Source organism: Netta rufina (assembly GCF_964035555.1).
Source record: "Netta rufina genome assembly, chromosome: 26".
NCBI classification, from domain to species: domain Eukaryota; kingdom Metazoa; phylum Chordata; class Aves; order Anseriformes; family Anatidae; genus Netta; species Netta rufina.
In genome coordinates this window covers 2903538-2928833 of record NC_140150.1, presented here as the reverse complement: position 1 = coordinate 2928833, position 25296 = coordinate 2903538, and the positions used below count along the sequence as shown (strand labels likewise).

Here is a 25296-nt window from a genome sequence, read left to right as displayed (position 1 = left end):
ATTTTTTGCAAGGTCAAACTTCTTGAGGATACGGCAAGCCGCAATCACCAGGCAGCCCGCACATAGAGCTCTGTATATGGAAAGGTTTGGGTCCGAGGAGCTGCCCACGGATCGGGTGACGTGTCGAAGGGTAGCACCAAGGCCCTGGTGCTTCGAAAAGCTTTTAGATGAGTGAGGAGTTGAGCAGATGCTAACCGTGCTCCTGCTCGAGTCGCTTCTTCAGAGCTTTACAGGAAGGGAAGATGACTTTACTTTCAGTTTAATAAAAGCTTTGTCCCGGTGTCTCATTAACGTTTTCTCATCTTTGTGCCTTGGACGATGCTGAGGCGATGTGTGGCCGAAGAGAGGTTCTTCCACACCCAAATGGAAGACGCACTGATTTGGTAGAGGATTTGTACATGTCTGGTTCGATTGTATAAACCTGGATCAGATGGAAATGTTTGTTTTCATGGTTGGAGAGGTTTCTAGCAGTTCCTGATCACTGAACATGCCCAAAATGTTTGTTCCCATATAATATAGGGACTGATGCTGTGTATGGGAGAGTGTCAGCTGAAGTCCAGTTAACTGAACTCTCTGGAGAGCTGGTTGACAAGCTGCGTGAATACAGTGCATGGGAGGGTTTTTTCTTTTAAATATCTTCTCTCAGAGGTAGGAACGTGGCATGATGAGACATGGAGCAGGTGGTGGTGGCTGCCCACCGTTGGTGAACGTTTGTAAGACCAAATGGCCGTGCAGTGGGGAGGTGACTCCACACGTTGAAAAGGGTGGGTAAACTTTTTGTGCTGGTTAAGGAACTTTGTGAGACTTGCTCTGTGCAGGCACACGTCTCTTCAGGTTATGGAAGGCTTAACGAAGTCAACTGGCTCAATTTGTCGGAGTCAGCATCTGCTTCCACAAGGCGTAGGGCCAATCTCAGACTGGCTTAGTTTGTTTGAAGCGCGCAGCGGCCCCAAACGTTGGGTGGCTTTCAGCAAAGGTAAATTACACTTCCTCTGGTATCTGGGCCACTGTGACTAAGAATAATTGTGTACTGTCTCGCTAGGTGAGAAACTGTCTGCTATTTATAGCCGTGAAGCTGTATTTTGAAAATAACTTTTTAAATTACAAGTGGTGTTCCTGAGCCTCCAGCTTGTCGTCATCCTCTTGGAAGCATCAAGTGCGGCGCTAACCCAGACCAGAGGCTGCTGTCAGTGTCTGTTCCCTGCACTGTGGCTTCAGCCCCACCTGCATTTTTACCTCAGTGACTTCTGGGTTAATGTCGATCCCACGTTATCAATGAGTGAAGTAATTTCTTGAATGCGATGTATTTTTCGCAATGGTTTTCTGCTTAACCCAGAAGGAAAGGGGAGATGCTAGCTGGATGTGGGTGAACATCCAGAAATTGTCAAGCAAACCACCCCCAGCAGGGGAAGCAAAATCTTGGTGGTTGTTGAACTCCTTTGGTGTTTGCAGGTGGTGGGAAGCAGTCAGGTAAAGCTTTCTTCCTCCTTGAATGGCAGATGAAACCAAAGGCTGAACTTGTATGGAAATTGAGTCTTAGGGGGGGAAAAGAATATGAGGCTTCTAGTTGGGAAGGCATCTCCACATGCAGCAGGCAGTGCTTTGCTGTCTGTAAGGACTTTCAGAAACGGTGACGACATAAAAGACTGTTTATCCTTTGTCTGCCCTTTGATGATTTACCAGCTGTTTCCCTCTTGCCTGGTCCGTGGGGAACTGAATTGCCCATGAAACAACTCCTGAGCCTGTCATTTACAACACCCCTGAAGTAGCTCAGCACTTTACTTTTTGGATTTATTTTTAGGTGCTGGGCAACCGTGGTAATTCAGAAACTGCTTCATGAGAAGCCAGGTACTTTGCAGGGTGATTCTGGCTTGGATAACTGAGGCTGCAACCTCCCCGACAGTCCCAGATTAAGTTATTCCTGTTTCTGAGTCAGAGCTGTAAAACCATAGGCATGTCTCGCTGCTCTCCAGAGCTGTGTAAAGCATCATCCATGTCATGCTGAAGTTGGTCGACTTTTTTTTGATTGCTCTTCAGCAAATTTGGCCCTTTATTTACTTTCAAACATTGGGTGCAGTCCTAGGAAAGCAGAAGGCTATGCAGTTTTTTGGACCCTCCAAAACCACAGTGGAGGGCACGATGTGTTTGAGACCACTCTGTTATCACAGTCAGGAGAACATTGTGGCACCAAGGAGCGAACTGTGGAACAAAATCCAGGAGATGAGAGAAGGCAGAGAGAATTCATGCACGGATTGTGGGGTTGGGCTTTTTCTAGCCAGCACAGCTCGCGCTGCGAGGGCATCGAGCAAAGGTTTGCTCGTTCCTCTGCTGGAACTGCAGCGGTGGCTGAAGCAGCGTGGATTTGTTGTGTGGGATAACAGAGATAGGTCCAACACTGCTCACACAGAGCCCTTGCAGCAGCTTCTGGGAGTTTTGTAGGCACTGAAAGGTAAAAGCTGGCTTGTACCTAGAAATGTGAAGGTGTTACAGCGTACACGCAGTGACACAGAAACAGAATGACGTGTTCAGTTATTACACGTGTGTGTTTGGGGCATCACGGCTGTTTCTTGAGGTAGTTGAGCTTCTGATCTTTTAATTGGGGTGACAGTGCCATACATCAGGCTGGTTTTAAGACCGGGTGGCCGCATTGTCTAAAAATACATTAATCCTTAGGAGAGAAGGTGATCTAGGGACAGCCAGACCTTTTCCACCACGCTCCGTGAAGTTTCTTTCCAACGCTGTGCTGCTGTCGGTGAAAACAGGCATTGCAGAGTTCAGACCGTGCTTAATGGTGCTTGTCAATCTGAGATTTAAGGTGTCAGGAGTTGGGTTTATCAATAGGATAATTGTGATACTTCTCTTTGGGCTTTGCTTCTACATGGGGGTGTGATGGTGTGTTCTGGCTGGGCTGGGAGAGCTTGGAGCCAGCTAACGTCCAACAGGAGCGTGTTAGACAAAGCTGGGTAAAATTAAAACCCCGAGTGCTTTTTTTCCCAACCTGACGCTTTTATTTTCTTGCTGTGGGTGCACTCGCTCCCTTTTTCACCTTGCTGTTCTGTCCCTGTGGGTTCGTTCAATTGTCTGTCCCTCGCGTCTCAGTTTCAAAACAACCAAAGTGGGCAGAATTAACTCCAGACTAAACAACCCAACCTTGAACTGAAAGGAGTTAGAGGCTCGGAGGACTGCTGCTGGCTGCAGCGCTCAGAAACCTTCCTTTGTTGTGTTCGGGCAGCTCCTCAGCTGCTTCGTTCGGCTTCTGGAAACTGAAGGCAGCCCCAGCAGTCACTCTGGGAGCAGCTACTGGGAGGAAACGTGCCCCGGTGCAGTGAGTAGATGGATATTTGTGATGGGAAGTGCGCATCTTCATTGTTTCCTTCCTCAGCCTCTGTTTATCCTATCTAGCGATGAGATGAGTCAAGCTCTGCTTCTCCCCATAAACAGTGGGCGAGGGACCCGACAGAATCTTCAGCTACGGTTTCCTTTATGGCAGCCAGCAGGAGAGGTGGCCCTGCTCCCTCGTGCTGCCCCGTGGAGAGGTTTGGTCTCTGCAGCACCGCTTGGGCGCCCCGCAGCTCCGCTCCCATTTGGGAAGCAAAACTATCCCAGGGACAGCTTGTGCTTAGTGCAGCCACCCAAAGCTTTCTGACTTGTACAAGCAAAATTCTTGAGCCTGTGTTAGAGACGAGCCACCTCGTCTGAACCAGCGTTGTTTGATAAGGTTTTAAAGCTGGCTCAGCCGGAGACGGGGCTGAGTGCTCGTGTGGGGCTGCAGCTGAAACGCCCAGGGCAGCGTTTTTGTGCTGAGCTCTCCTGGCACTGCAGCACCCTGGCAATTCCTAATATCACTCACACCTCTTAACGTTAGGGTCTTGGGGGCTTTTTCTCTTATGGACAGTTGTAGAGACTTAAAATTCAGATGAGGTGGGGTGGGGGCTCAGGAGTCATCTTAGCTGCTGTTTGATGTAGTGAGATAATTACTGGCTAATGGTACAAGGTAAGGCTTTGGGGTTGGTATGCCGGCTCTCAGGTGGGGGTTATTATATCCCATAAGTCAAAAAGGGTTAGAGCAGCCCTTGTAAGAGGGCTGGGAGAAGGGAATACTGGGCGAGCAGTTGTGTAAATCGAGGGGTTTTACTTCCTAACTCTTGGACACAAATGAGGGCAGGGGGAGCATTAAATACTCTGAAATATCAGCGCTGCTTTAAAAAAAATAAATATTGTCTTTCTGCACAGGGCTGGGATAGAAAACGAGCTAAAAGGCAACCCTAAAAGAGACCCTTTCAGGGGAATGAGGCCCCCAGCCCTGGTTGCAAGCTCCCCGTAATGAGCGAGCCGTTTGACCTGCTGCTTGCGGCAGGGCCCTAGCACGGTGAAGGTGCCCAGGAGAAATCCTGGGGCCTGAGTGTGCGGTTTATTTTCAGCTGTCCTGAAGGGAGGTGCAACAGCTGTCCCTGCCATCTCCTTTATTGGGCTGCAGCAAACTGAGCTGCGCGGGGCCCGAAGGTGCAGCCGGGAGGAGGAGGTGTGCGTGTGCCTCGCTGGGAGCGCTCGGCGTTGTCAGAGCTCCGAGGGGGGATTCGGAGGGGATTTAGGCACCTATTTTTGTGGGGCTCGCTTCGGCATGAATGGATTTAAGGCCAGCTTCACGGCGCAGCCCGTACGGGCCCGTGTAGGGAAATGTTTTCATATTTTTGTCATCTCCTTGCCCGTGGAGGGCAACGTGGTGTGCTGGTGGAGCAGGCCTCTTTGGCACAGGGCTGTTCTGAAACGCTTAATTCTTAAAATGTGTTTGTCACAGGAAAATTGCGCTCCTAGGTTCCCAGGGTAGTGCCAACGATATCCCACGCTGCTGACAGCCGAATCCCGGGAGTCAGGCCTCTGTTTTCCTATCGAGCTGCTGAAAATTATGAGCATCAAAATTCTCGGTTCGGACACCTACGCAGCTTCTCGTGACAGCGCTCATCCATAATAATTACAAAGTGCAGTAGTTACAAATTAGCAGTATTTTAGAAAATACAGGTAGGTACACTATTGTTAAATATTTTCACGTTAAATACATTTTTTTTTTTTGAAAGATCGCTCTCCTTCCAGCTCGAAGCTCTCAGCTCAAATAGTCTTTGTTCATCTGGAATAACTGGGAAGAAAAATCACTCGTTAAGAATAAATGGTGTAAAATTTTTTTTTGGTATGCTGTTTTTTCTCAGCAGCTTCTTTCTTGTAGCTGAAAGAAGTGGAACAGTCTTCACTTGTGAGAGTCTCACTCGAAATGTTTCCATAATACAATAAGCTGACCTTGCAGAGGGACACAAGCAATTTCAGCATTGCTTTTCCAGCGTTCAGCCTGCTCATAAATCTTTGTGAAATGTACAGAATGCAGAATGACCACCTGCCATTAGCCTTTTCTGTGTCACTGCCTTTTCAGGGTAAAACTAAACCTAGCCCCTCTCTGCTCCTCCGCTGGAGCATTGATTTGCCACAGCGATTGCTCACCATCCATTTCTGGCATCTGTCTGAAGCCACCTCCTATTTATAATTTGTCATTCCTCGCCGTCTTAGATGGGTAATGCTGTTTCTCTCCAAAGCTTTGTGCTTTTTTATGCCTGAAATCGTGCAACAGCAGTGACCTGTGGTACAAGACCCTGTCTAAACACAACCGCTGGCGCAGCAAGGTGCAAGGACCCCAGCAGGGGTTTCGGGAGCCCGTGCCACTTTGTGGGGCTCTGCTGGCCTACCCTGGCTCGTGTCTGTTCACTTCAGCCTTGTAAATATCACACTGCAACCCCCATGGATGTACAGGGATGGAGAGCAGCGTGAAGCTGAGCTGAGCACACGGAGCTGCGCCGAATTAAGCGAGCTGTTCCTTCACCCAAAGCGTCCCTGCAGCTGTTCATCCTGGAGGCAGGGGACGAGCAGGCTTTCTCTTCCAGGATTTGAACTCACGAGTATCAGCTTCACCCCATCCTATTATTAATTCCGGGTCTTGAGCGACAACCCGATACTTGCTGCAAGACGCTGAGAGGGGTTTCTCCCTTGGAAAAGGGCTGGGGCTGCCCTTGGGTGGGGTGCTGCAGCTCGGAGTTACACCACAGACAGATTCTGCTGCTGCCAGCGGGAGCCTTCAGAACACTGATCTCTTCCTCAAATGCTTCTGGGGTTTTGAAGGATGAAACAGTCCAAGTTTTTATCTTAGAGACAGCTTTGTTCCCTGGTTTCTGTAGGCAAGATGAGTTCTCAAGTGCTGCTGGTTTCTTTTGTGGCTAGCAGCTAGGTCTGAGCCGGGCGGGTGTGCTAGCGCAGCCTGCGCTCCTGCAGGAAGAGCTGCGCATCCTGAGCCGGGGCTTAGCTGCACCTGTGACAGTCACACAAGCACTACAGGGTGTTTGACTTTGTTATTTATTGTTTTAAGTGATGTGATCATGCCAGCAGAAGTTCCTGTGTTAGCAAACTGCGAGTCCTTGCACTCTTTAGATCAACGTTGGAAATGTTTGTGCTGTTGGTAGGAGCTACGTGTTGCATCGATACAACCATTTCAGTTGCTAACAATGATTATACTGGCAAAGATGCTTTCAAAGCAGTTTGATAGCACCAGCAGAATGCTGCATGCTAGCCCATTACCCCAACACCTTCCTTTTTTGATAAGAGGTGTTGTTTTTTTTTTTAAACAGTCTCCAGCAAGCACCTCAAGCAGAATCGTTGAATGCTGAAGTTAAGCAGCTCTCTCTAGAGCAGGTTAGAAAGTGCTGCTGACTTCCTTCCAAAGAAAATGGTACACAGGTGAAACCCTTAAAGCTGTTTTTTGTCTTTTGATGTGTTCTTTCAGTTCTTGTCTTGCCTTATGCTTCTTCACTGTGTTCTCTGGGAGCAGATTGAGCTACACCACGCTCTGGGGCAGCTCAGCTGACTACCTGCTGATATCCTCGTTGGTCACATGAGCTTTTAGTGGAGTCTTTTACCACGTGCAGGCTTTGGAAGGGAAAAGTTGTGCTCATACTGATTGGTTCAATGGCATCTGAGAAGCAGAAAGTCAACGTTGTGTATCAGAATCTCCTCCAGACGGTTTGATAGGCTCCAAAGACAGTGATCTTGTCTGCCGCTCATCCTTCCCCTCTGCATCCCAGAGCTTACTGCGAGGGGACTTTGCAGGGGACTAACGTGGGGCTGGCAGCCCCGTAACTCCCTGGATCATGCTTGTGTGATGGGTAGTGCTTCCATCAGGAACGTCCCCTTACCGGTGTCACCTTTAAAAGATTACAGTGACAGCAGCCAGCTCTCTCCCCAGCCTGGTCCTGGATGTGATCAGTGACCGTCCCTTCTTCCTTCTCTCACTGTGGCTCTGATGTAGCACATGCAGCCAGAAGGGCCAGTCTGCTCTTCCTGGGGACTTCCCTTAGCCTGTTCCTTCTGGTGTGCACCTCCTGGTTTTACCAGCCTGCTCACCTGCAGCACGGCTGTAGCTCTGTGCCCTGCGCGAAGCTTCAGACATTCTTGCCTGGAGCTCTTTGTGGTGGCTGTCAGACACCCGTGCACACATAAACCAGACGTTTTTCCTGTGTTCCTTGTGCCCCTGATATTTTTCCTTTTTTCTTTTTTTTTAAAAAAAAAAAAAAAGCCTTAATTTTGAGGGTGAGGTCCCCTGGCAGGAGAGAAATGGAAATGGCTCCTTCTCGTTAACTTGTCTCCTACCTTCAGAGTTCAGCCTTGCAGGAACGCACTCAGGGAGCAATTGCTGTTGTCTCACACCTGCAGGGCCTTTTTGACTCGTAGTTCCAGACTTGTACAATGAATTAATGAACTGATTCAACAATCCTTAGCACCAGGCCAGTTTTAAGACACGTTTTGACCTCTTTTCTTCAGTAGGCACCCAGTACTTACTGCTACCAGGGAATACCTCCCAAGGACGATGTCTGTGGTTCTGTTCCTTACTGCCGCTTGGTAAATGCTGCTTAACCTTCTCCCAGGCCAGACATCGGTGGCTCTTAATGCTAGGGGTGTTGTCTTCTCTTATCTTGGCCGCTTTAATTTATTAACGTGCTTAGCAATTGTCTTCCAGCTGCTGGAGCATGCTTCTCGCCGCTGCCGTGCGCGGAGCGGCTGACGCTACAGGAAGCGCTGTAAAGCTGAACTCTGCTTTTGGCTCGTGTCCACTTCAGCGGAGCCCTTTTACTCCCAGCCCAGCTGCCAGTTTCATCAGCAGCACTGATGTGTCACGGGGAGCAGCTTGGTGCAGCCCGGGCACACACACACACGGGCACCGGGGGGGTCACACGGGGCTGGACGGCCCCGAGCGCCCAGCAGCTGGATTTTTGCTCCCTGGGGAGCTGGGTTTAAGAAGGGACCTGAAGTGTGCAGGCAAAGCACTGCTGCTGCCAGCAGCTGAGGAAAGCTGGCTGGTGGCAGGACTGCACTGCTCCTGTGATGTGTGAACCAGCGAGGGGAGAGTGAGCAGTGGCAGCTTTGGGCCTTCCCATAGCCCGAGCCGAATGGCTTTGCTAGGAAGAGAAGGAAGAGGTGAGGAAAACAGCGCTGCTTGACAGCTCGTTCTGTTTTCCTCCCGTAGTCCCAGGTGGGATCTGGCTCCTCTGTGGTTTGTTCGCTACAAACAATGCAATTTAGGCAAATTCAGCTGCTTATACCTATCGAAAGGCCCCCTCTTTCCATAACAAAAATGGAGAATGGATGGTTTAGGAGAATTTTAATCCTAATTATTTCAAAACTGAAAGAACGGTACGCTGTTCCTTATGAAATATCTCTTACATGGGGTGGCCTGCATGCTTTCCCCTCCGCACAATAAGTGACCAGCAGGTATCTGCTGTGTTCAGGGAGCACACTGTCTTCTTTTTTTTTTTCCTGGGGAGTGTTAGGAGAATCTGACTCTGAGATGCAGCCCAACTAAAGAGTTTCAAGTGACAAATCTGTCCCAGATTGGCTGTTGTATGCTGAATAACCTTGTATCACTTCTCTGCGATAACTGTCTGCATGCCTTTACTATTTCCTGTACAAAGATGCTTAAAAAAAAACCACTACTCAGCTTCCTGAGCTCTTCCAAGCTGTGGCATCAACAGAAGAGGTTCCAGAACTCCTCAGGCAAATGATGGAGAGCATCAGGTCCCCAGCACCAGGTGCTGTGTGCTCCAGAGGAGCTCATGTGCTGTTACGGTTGTGTGTAGAGAATGATTTTAAAGCAAGCCGAGTAGCAGAGGGTGGTTCCCACGTCGGTGGACAGTGACAGCTCCCCTTGTGACAGCAGCTTGGTAATCCATGATTTTGGGGCTTTTTCTCTGTTCCTGGCTTCCTGCAGCCCGAACTAATGTATCTGGCTACGCGCAGTATCTCGGTGTGCTTGCGAAGGATGTGTTTTGTCTTCGCAATTTGTACCAGCTTTTCTTTCTTGGATGACTGACAAACAGAATTTGACCTTCGCAGCTCGAAATGGTTTGTCTTTTAAATTGATATCACTTGAGTTATTCTGAACAAGCATTCCCTCACGCTGGAAAAGATAAGTGGTAAATTCGTCTGTCTCTTGATGAGAGCCTTCAGGACTGTGCCAGCAGAGCCAAGGCTTCAACTTCAGAGCGTATTGCATGAGTTATTTTTGATCCCTTATTAATAGTGGCTATAGAAAAAACCCTCTGCTTATGGCCAAATATTGGCTTATAAGTGTTTCAAGTATTGGCTTGTCTTCAGCGTATGACTCCATCGGTACACAACATCCATTCTTTTCCATTTAGCTAGGTGCTGTTAATCTTTAAGAAGATTATTCAACGTTGCAGAAAGTGAATGAGGAACAAAGAATTGATTGTAGCCATTGGCAGTGGGTCCAGGCACTGACATTATAGCCTGCGTCCTGCAAATTGTGCTGGTGACTTACAAATTCAAGCCCCATCCAAACCAAGAGCTGCTGTGTTAGGGAAACCAAGACATTTTAGTGTAACTTGATCCCGGGGTTATCTTTTGCAAGAAAGTGTTGTGGAGTGAAACCCTTGCTGTCTTGGTGGTTTGGGGCTGCCTGTGGACAAGGCTGGGGGCTCTCTCCTTGTTGGTTTTGTTGCCATGATCTGGTCTTAGTTTCTCCAAGCACTTTTCCATTCTCCACTTTATCCTGCCCATTTTCCTAGTTCTTTCAAGGCTGCTGTCACAGTTCTCAGTCTGTTATCTGATGCCGAAGCTGCCTCTTGTCATCACACCGATACGTGGCTCGAAGAGATCACAGAAGACCTGGCCCAGTCCTCTGCACCACGGCCCGATCAGATTTATCAGAAATATTTTCAAAATATACTTAACCAGTCAATTTCTGACGGTTTCCAAAAAGTGCACGTCTGCATCTCCCCTGGAAGCCTGCTGCAGTGCCGGGCAAGCTGAGCTGCTGGGGAATGTTTCTCAGCATTTGACTGAATTCCACTTTTCTGTAAGTGAAACTGGGACTATGGAGAAGGAGCCATTGCTTTCCCTTTCACAACAATCCTCACGGTACCAGCAGACTGTGCTCTTCAACGTTTTATGTTTTACCTAGATACAGCTGGTTTTATTTAATCTTTCCATCTTTCCAACTAGCCGACGTCCTACAAGCTTGCAGTGAGCCTTGGTCTCCTTTTGAGTTTCTTAGGAGTGTCCAAATGTGTTGCTCTCAAACTGAGTGTTATATTTAAGTGGAGGTCTCTCCAGCCCTACAATAATTTTCTTCAGGGCCTCGCAGCTCTCGTTGACTTTAATGTATTCCAGAATAAGCCTTGCTTTCTTCTGCAGCAGCACCCCACTGAGTCATGCAGCCAAGCCGTAATTATCCAGTGGGGGTGGAGGTGAGGGGATGAGAAAGCAAAATGAAAGTAATGGTGTAGATCACCGATTCCGTGACAATTGGAGTAGTAAACGCTCCTTTTGATGGGGTGAGCTGAGACCTTAAGCAAGCTCTGTGCTCCCTGGAGTGCCTGAGCTGCCGTGGTGTGCGGTGTTGGCCGGAGCAGTGCCGTGCCGTGCCCTCGGGGTGCTGCGTGCCCTGCTGCCCTCAGCCCAGCCCGTCCCAAATGGAGCCAGTGATGGGCAGGGGTCCCCTCTGATTCCACGTTCTTTTTTTTGGCCTCGTTTTGCCTTAGGGTGCTGTGTGGCTCCCACCTAAACGTAGGAACTTCCCAGCTTCGCTTTGTCACAAGAACATTTCTCGGGATGGCTCTGAATCTGAATTCGGAGCTCTCTGCCTTCTCCAATCTGGTTTCATCTCACACCACTAAAACGGGATTTCTGCCCCCCCAGTTTGTTGAAAAAATAGCACAGAGCTGGGCCTTAACGAGCTGTAGCAGCACGGGTGGGAGCGTGTGCCCAGGCTCATGGCTTTGCTGCCTCCTGTGCTGTCCTGCTGCTCCCAGCCGTGTGCTGAGCGGGTGCAGAGTGAGCATCCTGCTCTCTGCACACCTCGTCCAGCTTGTCCTCTTCTCAGCTTCTCAATTCTGCAGCCAGTCTTTCTCCCAAAGCCCTGTTTGTGTCTCCAGTGCCCTGCAAGCATGACAAGCCATGTTTGTGGTGCCACGTAAATCTATAAGGAATGCTTTTGAAGAATGGGGAAAGTCATTTATTTTGTTTCTGGTTTTTCCTTTAATATATATTATTTCTATTTCAGGTCCTATTTGTGCCTATTGCATCCTTGTCAGGTGGGGAGGACTAGAGCCTTTCACAACACCAGAAGCACGCTGTGCCATCTATTTATGTAGAGGCCTGATGATATTTTCTGTTTTGTTCCATTCCAAATAACTTCTAGAATTTGCTTTGATTTCTGAGCTCGGAGCTGATGTTTTCCTACAGCTATTTGTTATAATCCAAAGAGCTTGCTCCTGAATGGCAGTAATAAGCTCGGAGCCTTTCATTTTGCTGCGTGACACTAGGTGTATTTTTTGCCTGTGATTCACCCTACAGTTATCCGCATTGAATTTCATCTGCCATTTTCTCAGCAGTTGCTCGGTATTGTAAGATTCTTCTGCCGGTTCATCCTTTTTCTTTATTCTCTTGAATAGTTTCATCATCCAACTTTGTCCCCTCGGTCATCGTCTCATCTCCTGGATCCTTTGTTCAGTGCGTTGAGCAGCACAGACCTCAGGAAGATCACTGGGAAGAAAATCTACTGCATATTCTTCGGGGCTCTCCCCACTGTGAAAATATTTCCAAGGACTAGAGCCTTTCACAGCCCTTAGAGGAAAGAATTTCTTCCTTAAATCCAATATAGATCTATCCTTTTTTTTTAGTTTTAAATCATTTCCCCTTGTTCTATCACTCCACTCCCTGAAAGAGTCCTTCCCCAGCTCTCCTGCAGCCCCCGTTAGGCACTGAGGAGGGGCTGCTTTGTGATATCTTTGGGTCTCCTGCGTGATGCTCACTGCTGCTTTCCTCTTCAGCTGGCAGGGGGTGAGCCACTCGGAAACTAGACTGCTTTATGGCTTTGTCAACAAACCCTGCCCTCGCTTCCATTTCTCCCATTGCCCAGGAGCGGCAGTTGGGGGACTGCATGCCGCCAGCTCAGTGCACGCAGATGACACAGGGCAATAAAGGTGGAAATTGCCATCTTCTAGCTGGACTTCTGCCTGCTTTTGGTTTACTCGAGGAATGAGTAACTGCTGCAGTTCACCTGGTGGCCCAGTTACTCTGCCTGGCTGCTGCTTCTGCAAATAGTCCTGGAGGTGGGGAGCTGGCCCCGACCGCTCCTCCCGTGGCCGTGTGGGTTTGGTGCTCTGTCCTTCCCTGGCTGTGGCCTTTTTTGGCATCTGTGTGACACCTAAAGCCCTGGCGAAGCGCTCAGGAGTTGGTACAGAGCTGGCAGTATCTAAACCACGCAGGGCATGAGTGTGGCACTCAGCAAGTAACGCACCCCATTGCTGTGTCTTACAGCAAACTTAAAGGCTTGTTTCAGGTCTCTTTCTTCGATCACAGAGACCACGGCTCTCGGTTAGACTCAGAACGTCTTTAATGTCTCTGGGGAAAGCTGACACCGTAGCTCTGTCCGTTTTTCAAACCAGTAAGGTATCTGGTGTCGTGCTTTGACAAGAGTTTAGTGTGTGGCAACATCCTCGGCACAGCTTCAGGATCAGGTACTCTGGGCAAGGCTCTCGCAGAGAACGGTCACTGCAGCAGCGCCTGCCCCTCTCTAGGGGCTTTATTCTACAGGTCCCTTTATTTATTTGCCCCCACCTGTCTTTATAGGCTCCCCAGGGCACAGCACCAAGCCTGCTGGAATCCAAGATGCACGTGGACATGCTCTGAGATGTGGTTGAATTTTTAGGTAGTCCTCGGTGGAGCCAGGAGTTGGACCCGGTGATGCCTGGGGGTCCCTTCCAGCCGGGGAGTTCTGTTGGGAGTTTCAGCCTGACCTCTGCCTGGACTTCCACAGGCAGCGTGATGTGAATCAGCTCAGAAGCCAGCCCATCAGTGAATGATTTCTTGGCTGGTGGCCATGCTGAGATTTGCTTTAATTTGTTTTATACAGGATTAAAAAGAAAAAAAGAAAGAAGCCCTTTCTTATTTGGGAAGCCCTAATGGCATTAATTGATTTTATTTTTTTTTTCCCTGTGAATAAAGGCAAGTTCAAAGAAACTCTTCCTGAAAGTGCAGTTGACATTTGAAAACTAATCTTCATCAGCTTCTCCAACCTGTGTTGAGCACACACCTTTATTCAGCATGAGGAGTTCTCGAGAAGTTTGTTACCGAGCAGCCGTGCAGACTGCCATAAAGCCATGAGTTCCTCTCGTCTTTCACCTACCAGCTGAAAAACTTCAGCCAGGTTAAAAACTTCTGCCCTAGTTCAGATCTTAACTGCTGTATTTAGGTAGTATTTTGCTGTTTTAAGAAAATGTATAGCTTAATTTGCTGTTACAGCAGAAGTTATTTAAAGGTTTCCTTAGTGTTTGAAAGACAATATGGCCTTAAAGCTGCACCACATTAAATAATGCTCTAAATCCAAATAACTGCCCTGGAAATGGTTCTGGTCCTGCCAGGACAAAACATGGACTCACTTTCTTTTTAGAAAGTTTTCTTTACCCAGCGCTGTCTTTGCTCCCCCACTTGCTGCACTTCAGAAAAAATAAAATTGTGAGTTCTGTGACTGGCACAGGGCTGCTTCCCACTGGGAACTGGGACACTGCACGGCCCTTCAGCCCCAGTGGGTACTGGTCCACCAGTATCCAGACATTAACTGTGTCCAGACGTTGCAGGGTTGGGAATGAATCGGTGGATTAACTGAGTGTGTATCTTCCTTTTTAGAAACCAACTTTTTTTTTTTTTTTCTGGCCACAAAGGTGAGATTCAGATGTCGAGACAAAAACTGCTGTGACTGCCAGATAATGATGTGCACAAAGACGAAGAGCATAGTGTTCTGCCTCTGAATAACGCATCAATCAACACAAGGAAGCTCCTCTAGCTTGTCATTTGCAGTCCTGTTTTGATGTCCCTGCATGCAGCCGCTGTTCTCATATTGGCCCACACTTAGCACAAAGCGGGCACTTGGCAGCGTTTGCGGGAGCTCAGGGAACTTCCCCTGTGAGAGCTTTGGGGTGTGTGTGGAGGGTTTCTGTGAAAGCAGAACTAGCTCTGGGGTGACTTTTTGGCTTTTTCTGTAGGGGAAAAAAAAAGGATTTTGGTCATATGCAGCAGACATCTTGACATAAGCATAATATCCAAGTAAATGGTTATGCAGCAGCTTGAGGCTTCAGTCTTGACCTGTCCACACTTTGAGCTCTGCAGTCAGGTAGCCAACCTCACCTTTAGGCTGCTAAAAAACATTCACAGCTGCTTTTTGTGCCTGTGGGCAGGAGAAGGCCCGGAGAGGCCCTTCCCACCCGGGCCTGGCTCGCCGGCCATCACACCCAGCCTTTGCCGGGCCGCTCTCGCTGCCATAGCACGGCCCAGCCCCTCTCCATCCCCACAGGTGTGGTGTGAGTCCGAGAGGGCTGAGGGCTGATCTGTCCCCTGTACTGACAGAGCTGGGCTTCCTTTGGCACCGGCCCCTCCGCGCTGCTCCGCGACCCCCGGCGGGGCACGTGTCAGCCCCGTGCTGCTGGAGGCCACGCCAGGCCGGCTGAAGCTGATCTCAGGTGGCCTCTTGGAAATTCAGAGCATGCGTTTATGTAATGTAGAGACGGTTTCTGCCATCGGCTATTTCGCTGGCTTTGTGGAAACGCCGGCAGGAGCGGTGTCACCACCAACGGGGCACCTGAGGAGCCGAGGGACGAGGGGCTGGTCAGCAGGACGTCTCCCTGAGCGAACCTACAGCAGCTCCGTTCCTACTTTCCACCCAGGAGTGAAATGTTTGCGAGCTTTTTAATTACGAAATGTAGTTCTTTCAATCAGGAACTTAAAACTTCCTTAATTTCAGGGCAGGATTTTCTATAGAACGTCTTGAGCCGGTGCCAGGGCGCGCTGGCGGAGCGGGAGAGAAATGACATGCTTAGTGGTCAGAGTGACTGAGCTGGTGAGACTTGAAATGCTAATGCCATTGGAAAACTGGCAGTCCCTGCTTTTTAGTGCCAGAAAGGCTTTATTTTTAGCGTTGGCACTTCATCAAGTACTGGACTCGCTGCTGATTGAAATAATGGGTATTAAAATCATGTTGGAATTAAGGGGATGAAGATGATGAAAAGGGAGCGAGTAAAATGATAATCTAGACTGGATTTTAAAGTCAGTCCCGCGTGGCCTGTCACTGATTGAGGTATGTCCTCGGGTCTGAACATGGAAGTGGCAAACCAGTCCCTCAGTTACAGAGGAGAAGCCTGATGGTGGAAGTGGAGAGGCACAGCGCTGGGTCCTGTTGGGACGAGAGATGAGTTCAGTGTAGGCTCTGGGTGCACGGAGGCACAAATACTGAGGCTGGAGGAGCTGGCGGAAGGGCTTGATCCCAGCAGCTCCTTGCATAGTGAAATCCGTGTGTCTGTGGTCGTTGCTGACCTCGCTACTGCTGCCAGAATGCGATTTGATTGGAAATGGTAAACGAGGGGCAAGAAGACGGGCAGGCCTGGGTGCCTGCGCCCATCCTCCTAGCAGCACGTAACAGCAGAGCAATTCCACTTTCTTCCCAGTTTGGTGCCATCTGTGCTTGACTGGATCAAGCGGGGAGCGCGTGCGTGTCCAGCCGACCTCTTTCTTTTTTACAGCAACGGCTCCAGCTTCCCAAAGAAGGCAGAGCTGGAAGCTTTGGCATGCCGAGGGCTACCTCGGAGCGAGCAGATAAAGCTCCAGCCAATGGCGAAGTGAAGCGTGGTGCTTCAGCATTCACTGGCAGCATCGTTGCTGCATAGCGAAAACAGAAGTCCCCTGATAATTCGAAGGAATTTTACAGATGTTCAGCTAAGCCATCGATAGCCTAGCGCAGCAGATATTTACATCTACCTCCTCTTAAATAAGTCTGTGTCCCCAGCGCGTGTGTGAAGGCACGGAGAGCTGCAAAACGTGGTTTCTGTGCAACACAATTCTCCACCTGATAGTTCGTGCTGCTATTTCATCTTGAAAATGCTACGTTCATGACATAATTATGCCTCTGCACGTATCCCTCTTTTCCCTTGTGCTCTCCTGGAGCTGTGTTGTGCTAATCACTCTAAGAGGTTTGTTGTTAGCTTCTTTTGATGCCTGGCATGGATACTGCTGAGTACTTCTAGTAATCGTTGGGTTTTATTATTTTTTTCCAATGGAAAAACCTGACATAATCCATGTCTCTTGCTTGTATGAGAAGTATGACTACGCTGCTGTTAAAAAAATAAGCCAACATAGATAATTAATCAGACTAGAAAATGGATAGTACTTTTTTTTACCTCATTTTCCTCCCTTTTCCCCTGCTCTTTTTAATGCTGAAGCTACCTCTTTCTGCTGGTTCTAATACAATTGCTTTGGAATTAGACTTGCATGAGGAAATTAAAATATAAAGATTTAAAAACTAAGTTCCTGGTACAGAAGTGCCAGTGCAGGATGTTCTAGCTATAAGGACCCTGTGAAGCCAGAGCTGAGAAGAGAGAAGGGGAGGTACAGGAACTCCGTGGTTTTGCAGGACCAACAGTAAGAGCTGCTTTGTTTTTTCTCAGAATCACTGCAAATGCAGCCCCTGCTGCTGGAGACGCGGGATCGCTTGGAAGTGGAATTTTTGGTAGGGCCGGCTCTGACAAATGCCCGCTTAAGTGTAGAGCTGTGATCATGAGACACAATGGCAAGGTCATACCTCTCAGTGCTGACAATTGCTAGTGGTGACAGTTGCAAGGCTATTTTGGGAGTGCTTTTCTCTTTGTTTTCTGTGAACTCCTCTTTCTGTGTTCCCAGATTTAACCCTGATGCTGTTCAGCTGTCATCGGGCTTGCCTTCGTTTGTGGAGTGCTGGCTGTTTTGCGCTGTATGTTGACATCACATAGTTACTCTAAATTTGCACTCAGTGGAAGATTGACTCCCTTCATCTCCAGACTAACCATATTGCATATATTTTAGACTTATGACGGGAGAATATAACATGAGTAAGTCTTGCCATTTCATCCCTGTGACTGTGACCTATGTGTTGTGGCAGCAGAACTTCACTGGCCTGCTCATTCTTCCAGTCCAGTTTATTAACAGGTAATGTCCGGTGGTGTAAAGGTTTTCCTCTGGTTTGCAGGAACTCCTTAACCATTTATAAAACTCCTCAAAGTCCTTTAGTTGTATTAATCTTGCAGCCATAAGGTTGTGGTAAAGAAAACCATGTTAAGTCTGAGCTTAAGGAGTGAGATGGTAAATGTTGGCTCTTGGAGTTTTCTCTTGTGACTGCTGGTAAGTCCTTAAGGGGAGGGGAAATTCGTCTCCTCCTGTGGTGAAGGGGTTTATGCTGTGGAAAAAGGACATCCCACCTAGCTGAGACAGGCAGCACCCTCTGGGTGTATCTGTTTCGTTAAGTCTAATTTACACTTTGAAAATATAGATAAATCAATCTTGTGCAAGGCAAGGTGTGGGAACATATGGCTGGGGCAGGTGGGACCCCAGCAATCTGGGTTTAAACCTACTTAAGCTGTTGTGGGGTGGTCTCAGATTGAATTTGAGACTGCATTTGCATGCACTCAGAACATTCTGCTTCTGGCTTAGCACTTCTTGCTGCCTGCATTCACTGCACTAACACTCCAGCTCTTCATTTAGCTCAAAATAAAACCCAAACATTTTAATCCGTTTGAATATGATCTGGTTCTGTCTGATCTTGTCAAAAACAGTCCCACTGCTAATGTTAGGAAGGAGTTTGTATGAACAAAAACCACTTGTCGCCCCATATCTAATGCAGAATCTTTTGTAGCTCATGGGTGGTGCAGCCTCTGCCATCCAAATGAGTCTGGGTCGGGTTTCCAGCATGAGAACATCGTTCAGGAGCAGAAAGCTAGAGGTTTGGGCAAGTGAAGCGTCTGAGCAACGGAGGTGAGTCAGTTCTGGGTCAGAATGGCTGCAGACACGATACAAATCTGCGTATCATCGTCCTTCCCCACCGCTGTAAAATGCCCCTGGATTCACAAAGAATAAATGTGTGTGTGCACATATGTACGTGCACACACACAGATACCCTACACATCTGTACCTACAGCCGAAAACCAGTCAGAGATCTCTGTGGAGCCTGCCTTGAGCAGGAGGTTGGTGGACTAGAAGTTTCCTGAGGTCCCTTCTGGCTGCAGTGGTTCAATGATGTGTAAGTTGCTGTTGTTTACCTGACTGATGCAATCATGTGTGGAGAGCAGGGTGCTTTTTCATCAATTGCAGATAGTCCCTGCTCTGAGGATCTCATAATCTAAAATATTATTTGTTTTGCTGTATGCAAGAATGGAGCGACTCTCTTCGGCAATTGAAGTTGCAGAGAAGGTCCTGAAGATCAGTGTGAGAATGTCAGACCACGGACACTGGGTCATGCAAGAGTCTCAGGGGTGTTTGGTAACACTTTGACTAAAGAGTTTCAGGAATTGGTGTCAGTAACAGAGCAGAGGGAACCAACCAGCATCAGGGGACTGATGGATGTATAGCTTTGGCGATGGTAGCAACTCTTGCTTTCCTCAATTGGAGGACGGTTAAAGGATGAATAAGGTGAGTTCATAGAGCAATCTGATTCAGCAGCAGCATTTTGAATAGGTAAAGAGGTGCCATGTTCCTGTGAGGCTGATGAGGAGAATATCAGGGTGCTTGAGGAGAGGTGGCATGTGGCCTCTGCTGGCCTGACATCTGTAAGGCTCGGTGAAGAGGCTGCGTGTGGCTGACGTGCCAGTTTGCATGTTGTTTTTCCATGTGACAAGTGGAGTTACCAAATGCCATTTCTATGCAGGAACCATGAGGGGTGTTACACGAGAATGTGGCACGCAGGATTACTGGATTTTCGCTCTTCCAAACAGCAGAAGTCACCAAGATAGGATTCTGTCACAAGACTGATGTATTCATAGCAGAAGCATGTAACACAGAAGCCAAGGCACTAGCCCTGTCTTCTTTTCCCTTTCTGTATCTTACCTCTGCCTCAAGAAAATGCAGAGGTTCTCTCCTAAATCCTAACCAACCAAGAAGGGAGCACCAGGGAATTAAACAAGCCAAAATTAAAACCACAAGTAGTTATTACAGGTTTCCCGGCTGACTTTGATTCCAAGCTCTTGTATGCGCACTGCTGCTATTTTATTACGTGATCGTATGACACTGGGCGATGCGACGTACTGTTTGTAAACTAAATATTTATTCAGTGGGGCTGCGTTTAGAAGTGCAACACGCTCACAGCCAAGTTCACCCTTGTTAGATGCACTCGTGTACGCGGTGCCACCAAACCCCGCAGGTAAGCGGCAGCCGAAGCACCCGTGCTGCTGAGGAGCTGCTGGCACTGAAGTGCTGGCAGGAACTGTTCTGCCTGAAAACCATCGTGCTGAGTTCTCCTAATGTATTTATGTTAAACTGCCATGGTGCTGGCGAAGTTGTGGAGAAAGCAGTTGGCTTAATGTGGGTGCCTGTGACGGTGCTGCTGACATGCAATTACTGCCACTGCTTCCGTGTTCTTCAGGGTTTGTAGCCAACCCTGTTTTTCCATGCAAAGCAAACGTGTATTCCTTTTTTTTTTTATTCTTTTCTACTAAGCCGATCCCAAGCAATTTCTTAGAAATTTGTCAGGTGGTTTGGTTGCTCCCCTCCCTGCCATCCTGCGTGCATTTATTATATAGTGGGAATGTAACACAAGTCGTAGGCTGGGGGTTGACTAAATCATAGAACCACCGAATATCCCCAGCTGGAAGGGACCCACCGGGATCATCAGGTCCACCTCCTCGCTCCACACAGGACCAAAAATCAACCCTAAATCCGAGAGCGGTGCCCAAACCTTTCTTGAGCCGCAGCAGCTCAGTGACATGTCCATGTCCCTGGGGAGCCTGTCCCAGCGCCCGAGCACCTCTGGGTGCAGAACCTCTCCCTCACCCCAAGCCAGACCCTCCCGTGTCCCAGCTCCATGCCGGCCCCTCGGGTCCTGTCGCTGTCCCCAGAGAGCAGAGCTCAGCGCCTGCCCCACGCTCCCTGTGAGGGAGCCGCAGGCCGCCATGAGGCCTCCCCTCGGCCTGCTCTGCTCTGGGCCCAACAAACCCAGGCACCTCAGCCACTCCTCACACGTCTTCCCCTCAGGCCCTTCACCATCTCGTAGCCCCCCTTTGAATGTTCCCTAATAGCTTTACGTCCTTTTTTGTATCGTGGTGCCCCAAACTTCACCCAGCACTCGGGGTGAGGCCTCAGCAGCACAGGGTGGGGTGTACCAGAGCTGCTGCATCCCCTACAAGCGAGCAGCGCCGCACGTTTCCACCCAGTGACTTGTTGGAGCTCGACTGCTGGTGCCGTGAACGCTTCAGCCTGATCCCATCTGGCTCCTGCTGCTCCCTGGTGTTGCTCTCTCTCTCTCTCTCTTTCCCTCCTGTGGGGGATGCCCAGGAGATATGCAAACCGAAAGCCTCGGCAGGCAGTTGGAGCTGTTGCGCTGCTGATACTCATCAGAAGTTAGACGGAGCTTGTGTGTTCTGTGCGCTCCGAGGAAGGAGCGAAGGCTAACAATGCCATTATAATAATGAGGTTTCATTCGAGATAACGATCAGATTGTGTCTGGTTGCTGAACAAGCCTTGCCAGGCAGGCAGAGTTTTGCAGAGCTGCTCTGTAACGTTTCCTGGTGGCCCCTTTTCGTTGCTGTAATGTAAACTCTGTGCTTTAAAGAAGAATGTGTTGGCAGCGGCTACTGGCGAAAAAATCCGGCGAGTGTCCCTGGCTGCTAAGGGCTACACCTGTTATCGAAGAGGGGGAAGCTAATATGCCGTATCTGCAAATTTTAGAAACTGAGCACTTCCTCCCTATGGAAAAACTGCTAAATGCTGGGCCCCTGCCAGGAGCAGAAGGAACACCATGAGCTGGGGATGGAGGCTTGCCCGCCGATGCCCGGGATTTAAACTGTACGAGCCAACTTTCTTTGAGCGGTTTGTCGGTAATTCTGGGCACCGAGTGCAGTTTGCATCAAAGGCTGCTGAAGCTGTAATACAGCAGTGCTGTTCCAGAGGTACGTGGGTCTCACCCGCTGCCAAGAAAAATACCAGAACGGCAAGAGATCAGCCTGCTGAAGATCTCAGCCTATCTCATCTCCTTGAAGGTTGTGCTCTGTCTGTTACAGGTAGAGGACAGAAGGTAAAGAAGAAATTAAAAAGTTAAAGAGAGAAAAAAAAATCTGCTCTGCAGTTTAGCCTCTTGTAGTGTACTAGCAGCAGTTCTACACATGAAACAAAGCCACTAAACTTGGAAGAAATAAGCCCAGTTATCTGCTTCTCTTTCTGCAAAGCAAATTCCAACAGCAAAATAGGGCAAGAGTGCTTCATCAAATTATTAACGTGGGGAAGGCAGCACTACTTTTGACTTTTTTCTCCCTTTCAGGGCTGGGGGGCAGGTGCCTGCTTTGTGATACTGCAGTCCGATGCAGTTACTCTTACAGTGCTCCCAAGGAACGCTGTACCAAATAAAAGAGGAGAACTTTGCATAGCGATAGATCCTCTCGGGTTACTGAAGTTACCCACTCCTAAATTTAAGGTTGCAGGATTAATAGTACTTAAGGGAGGACACATCTGCCACTTCACTTCCTCTTTGTCCTCTTCTCCTTCCTCCAGTAACCTCAGAAAACCTATTTTGCTTAACCAGAAGGTGAACTTTACCCTCTGAAACTCAGTGAAACTTTTTCTTTTCTTATAGGGTGTTTTACGGTGCTTAATTTTAGCAGGTAAGCTCAATAAAACATAAAACAGATACTTACGGAGGAGGATAGGATAGGGTGTCAGCAGTCAGGACTCTCCAAATTTTAGGTGGCCAAATATGTGCCCTGAGAACTTCTAAGCAGGGAGAGCTCCTGTTGTTTATAGCTCGGTAAAGTGATCTTGTGTATGGAGCAATTAACACCACAAATGTATGTGCAAATGTGAATTCTGTGTAAACACGTAAATGTTACTCAGCTGATGCTTAAAAACCCATGTAGAAATACATTGCCACCCCTGCAAGCTGCCCTTCGGCCTGTCCGAGCTTTGATAGGGTTTTTGAAGTTCTTGAAGTTTAGGGGATCTTTAGAAATTCCTCATTTTACTCATTATCCCACTTGTTAACCTCATAATTATTGCTTTAAGCCTTATTAAAACTGTTGTAAGAAACGCTGCAAATAATGCTCTGCCTGATAGTTTCTTTCAGGAGATGGTGATGGGATTTGGAGAACTGCTGAGGGGCTGCTCAGTGCCCCCGCGGGATGCCAGCTTCTGACATTTCTTTTCTAGAAATGCAGCGGAGAAAAGGAATCTCGGCCAATACAGTTTTTTGCAATATTACACAATTCGTACATACTGATGCTTGTGGCAGGACAGAATCGTACCTGCTAACGTTGGCTCAGCCCCGGGCCGTTTATACAACCGTTCACGTTACTCAGCTCCACTCAGGCCTGTCCGTATGTGGCGCTAACTAATGCTAAAATAAATATTTGCCGAGCGGTATCACGCCGCTTGATCACACAGCGCCAACAGCAGTGTTTCACGATAGGTGCAGAAGGGTGGAGTGAGGTTATTTTGCTCAGATATTCCGGAATTCGTTTTTGCTCCATTAAGGGCTCGATCCACCTTTGCCACGAAGCAAATTTCTAGCACCAATGCAAACAGCAAGCACGAAATCTGTGGTGGTTCCCTCGGGAAATCGAGGCCCTGCCTGCTGTCGTCAGCACCCATGTAGCTTTTTTTGACCCAATGTCACTTTGTCATCGTTTTATCTCTTCAGGGGCCGGGCGAATCAAATTACTGCAGATTTCTTTGTAGGAACAGGTGGGGTTTTATCCCATTATCCCTTCTGTTCCCAGCACACATTCCTTAGGAAACATGCAGGATGGAGACCAGCAGAATAATGAGGCTAATAACAAGCATTAAAAAAAAAAAGTGTGTGTGGGGGGCTCTTTTATGGATCTAAACTTTTTTTTTTTTTTTGAGTCTGGCATATCCAGTGGCTCGAGGAAGTTCTGGTCTCTTCTCCTGGCCTGCTCCCAGCGTGTGCAGAGGTAGTGGGTGGCAGCTGTTGGGGTGGTTGAAATGATAAACAGTGTAAATACAGCACTCCAGCTATCAAATGCACATAAAGCTCACGGTATGAAGAGGTTCTCGAAGCTGAACTTAGCTCGGCACTTAAGCTGCAGGTAGTGCTGCTGTGCTGCCTTTCTTCTGGAGTGAGTATGCACAGGCACGCAGCGCCCGCCTCGCTGCTTTATCAGAGCCTCGCTGATAAAATTCTTCTGCGAGGCTGTGATTCCGCAGCTGGCCAGACGTGACGGTCCTCAAAAGGAGCCTCTGTGTGGGCAAATGCGTCTTGGCTATTGTCAGAGCAACGCGCTGGTACGTGATGGTAGTTTTATTTAAAAATGGGTACGGGACGGTTGTGTTCCCACGTTAAAATGTAATGGACTCGTCAATAGGGTTAAGTATGATTTGTTTGAGATGTGTCGGGGAAACGTGTGCTGTATTACCTTCAATGTGGGTGGCAGTGACGTGCATCTTAGCTCTGAATTTTTGCAGGCTCGGACGCAGATTCTTTTAAAAACTGCTTCTTGGACTGAGAAGGGAATGTTACGAGTTTACGAGTAAGAAAAATTCCTCACCCAGAGGGTGCCGAAGCACTGGAGCTGGGGCCCAGACCAACTGTGGGGTCTCCATCCTTGCAGCCACCCAAAAATGGCTGGGGCAGGCCCTGAGCAGCCTGGTTTGACGTTGGGTTCAGCCCTGCTTTGTGCAGGTGATCTGAATAAGAGGGCCGAGGAGCAAACCTTGCTCCCCAGGCCAGTGGTCAAAGCTGCTTTGCATCTGCTCTGCCGAGACCTGACGGCTGTGCTGGGCCCTGGGACTGCCCCGAGCTCAGAGCCCTTTGGTCCCCAGGGCGTTGTGGTTTGTTGTAAGGGCTGTGTGGTAAAACACGAGGTCAAACAGGGCCGGGAAACCCACTGGCACCTGAGCACAGATGCAGATGTGCCTGGTGCCGTTTGCCAAGTGCCCGGGCTGCAACCGCCTTTCCTGCAGCTGCCTTTGGGGAAAGAAGTTGAAAAGCCAGCCTTGTGGATGGCTGCTTGTGAACCAGAGAAACGGAGGGATGCTGGTGTCTGTAGCATAGAAGCCTCGTTTGAGATTTTCTTTGAAATACAGGTAACAAGTGGGATGTCCCAGCTTCAGGCCTTGGTATAAACAGTGGAGCCCAGGTGAGCATGGCAGGTAACACAGGATTGTCTCTTTGGGGGGTTTGCTTCAACACAATTCCTCTCCTGTCATAGCAAGTAATGAAGAATAGTGAGCGGTGCTCGTTTTAGAAGAACAGTGCTGGATCTGCCCACACCAGGCAGTGTGAAGGACCGAGTGCTGGGGATTTTGGAGGCCGCTCGGCCAGGATCACCCTTCTCGCAGCGAGGAGCGAGGTCTCTGCAGCTGAACACGGTCACGGACGGTCCTTTTGCCTCCCAGTCATGCCTGGTGCTTCTCAGCTGAGGCACACGCACGGGGACATACGTATTAAATTGCCAGCTCATCCTTAAATAGCAGCCTCCAGTGAGCTGCGAACGCGCCACAGAACGTGCTGCAGCCAGGAATTTCAGGAAGGAGGAATTCCACCTAACAGAACTGCTGAGACTTGAAAATCTCGCTAGTTTTTTTCCTGGCAACTTCAAAGCTCTCAGGTCTCTGTAAGTGCAGGCTCTGGAGGTAATGGAGCAGCTAATAAAGGGTTGGCGGTCTCGTCCACAGCTCGCTGGGTCTGTAGGGCTAGCAGAGAAAGTTGTGCTTTGCTGTAGTCAG

The 25296-nt window shown here is 48.8% G+C and overlaps 1 protein-coding gene across 5 annotated transcripts in view; it reads left to right on the top strand.

Moving 5' to 3' along the window:
- The window catches only part of PPP1R12B (protein phosphatase 1 regulatory subunit 12B), a 113400-nt gene that overhangs the window by 1962 nt on the left and 86142 nt on the right, over positions 1-25296 (top strand). The window lies entirely within an intron of this gene.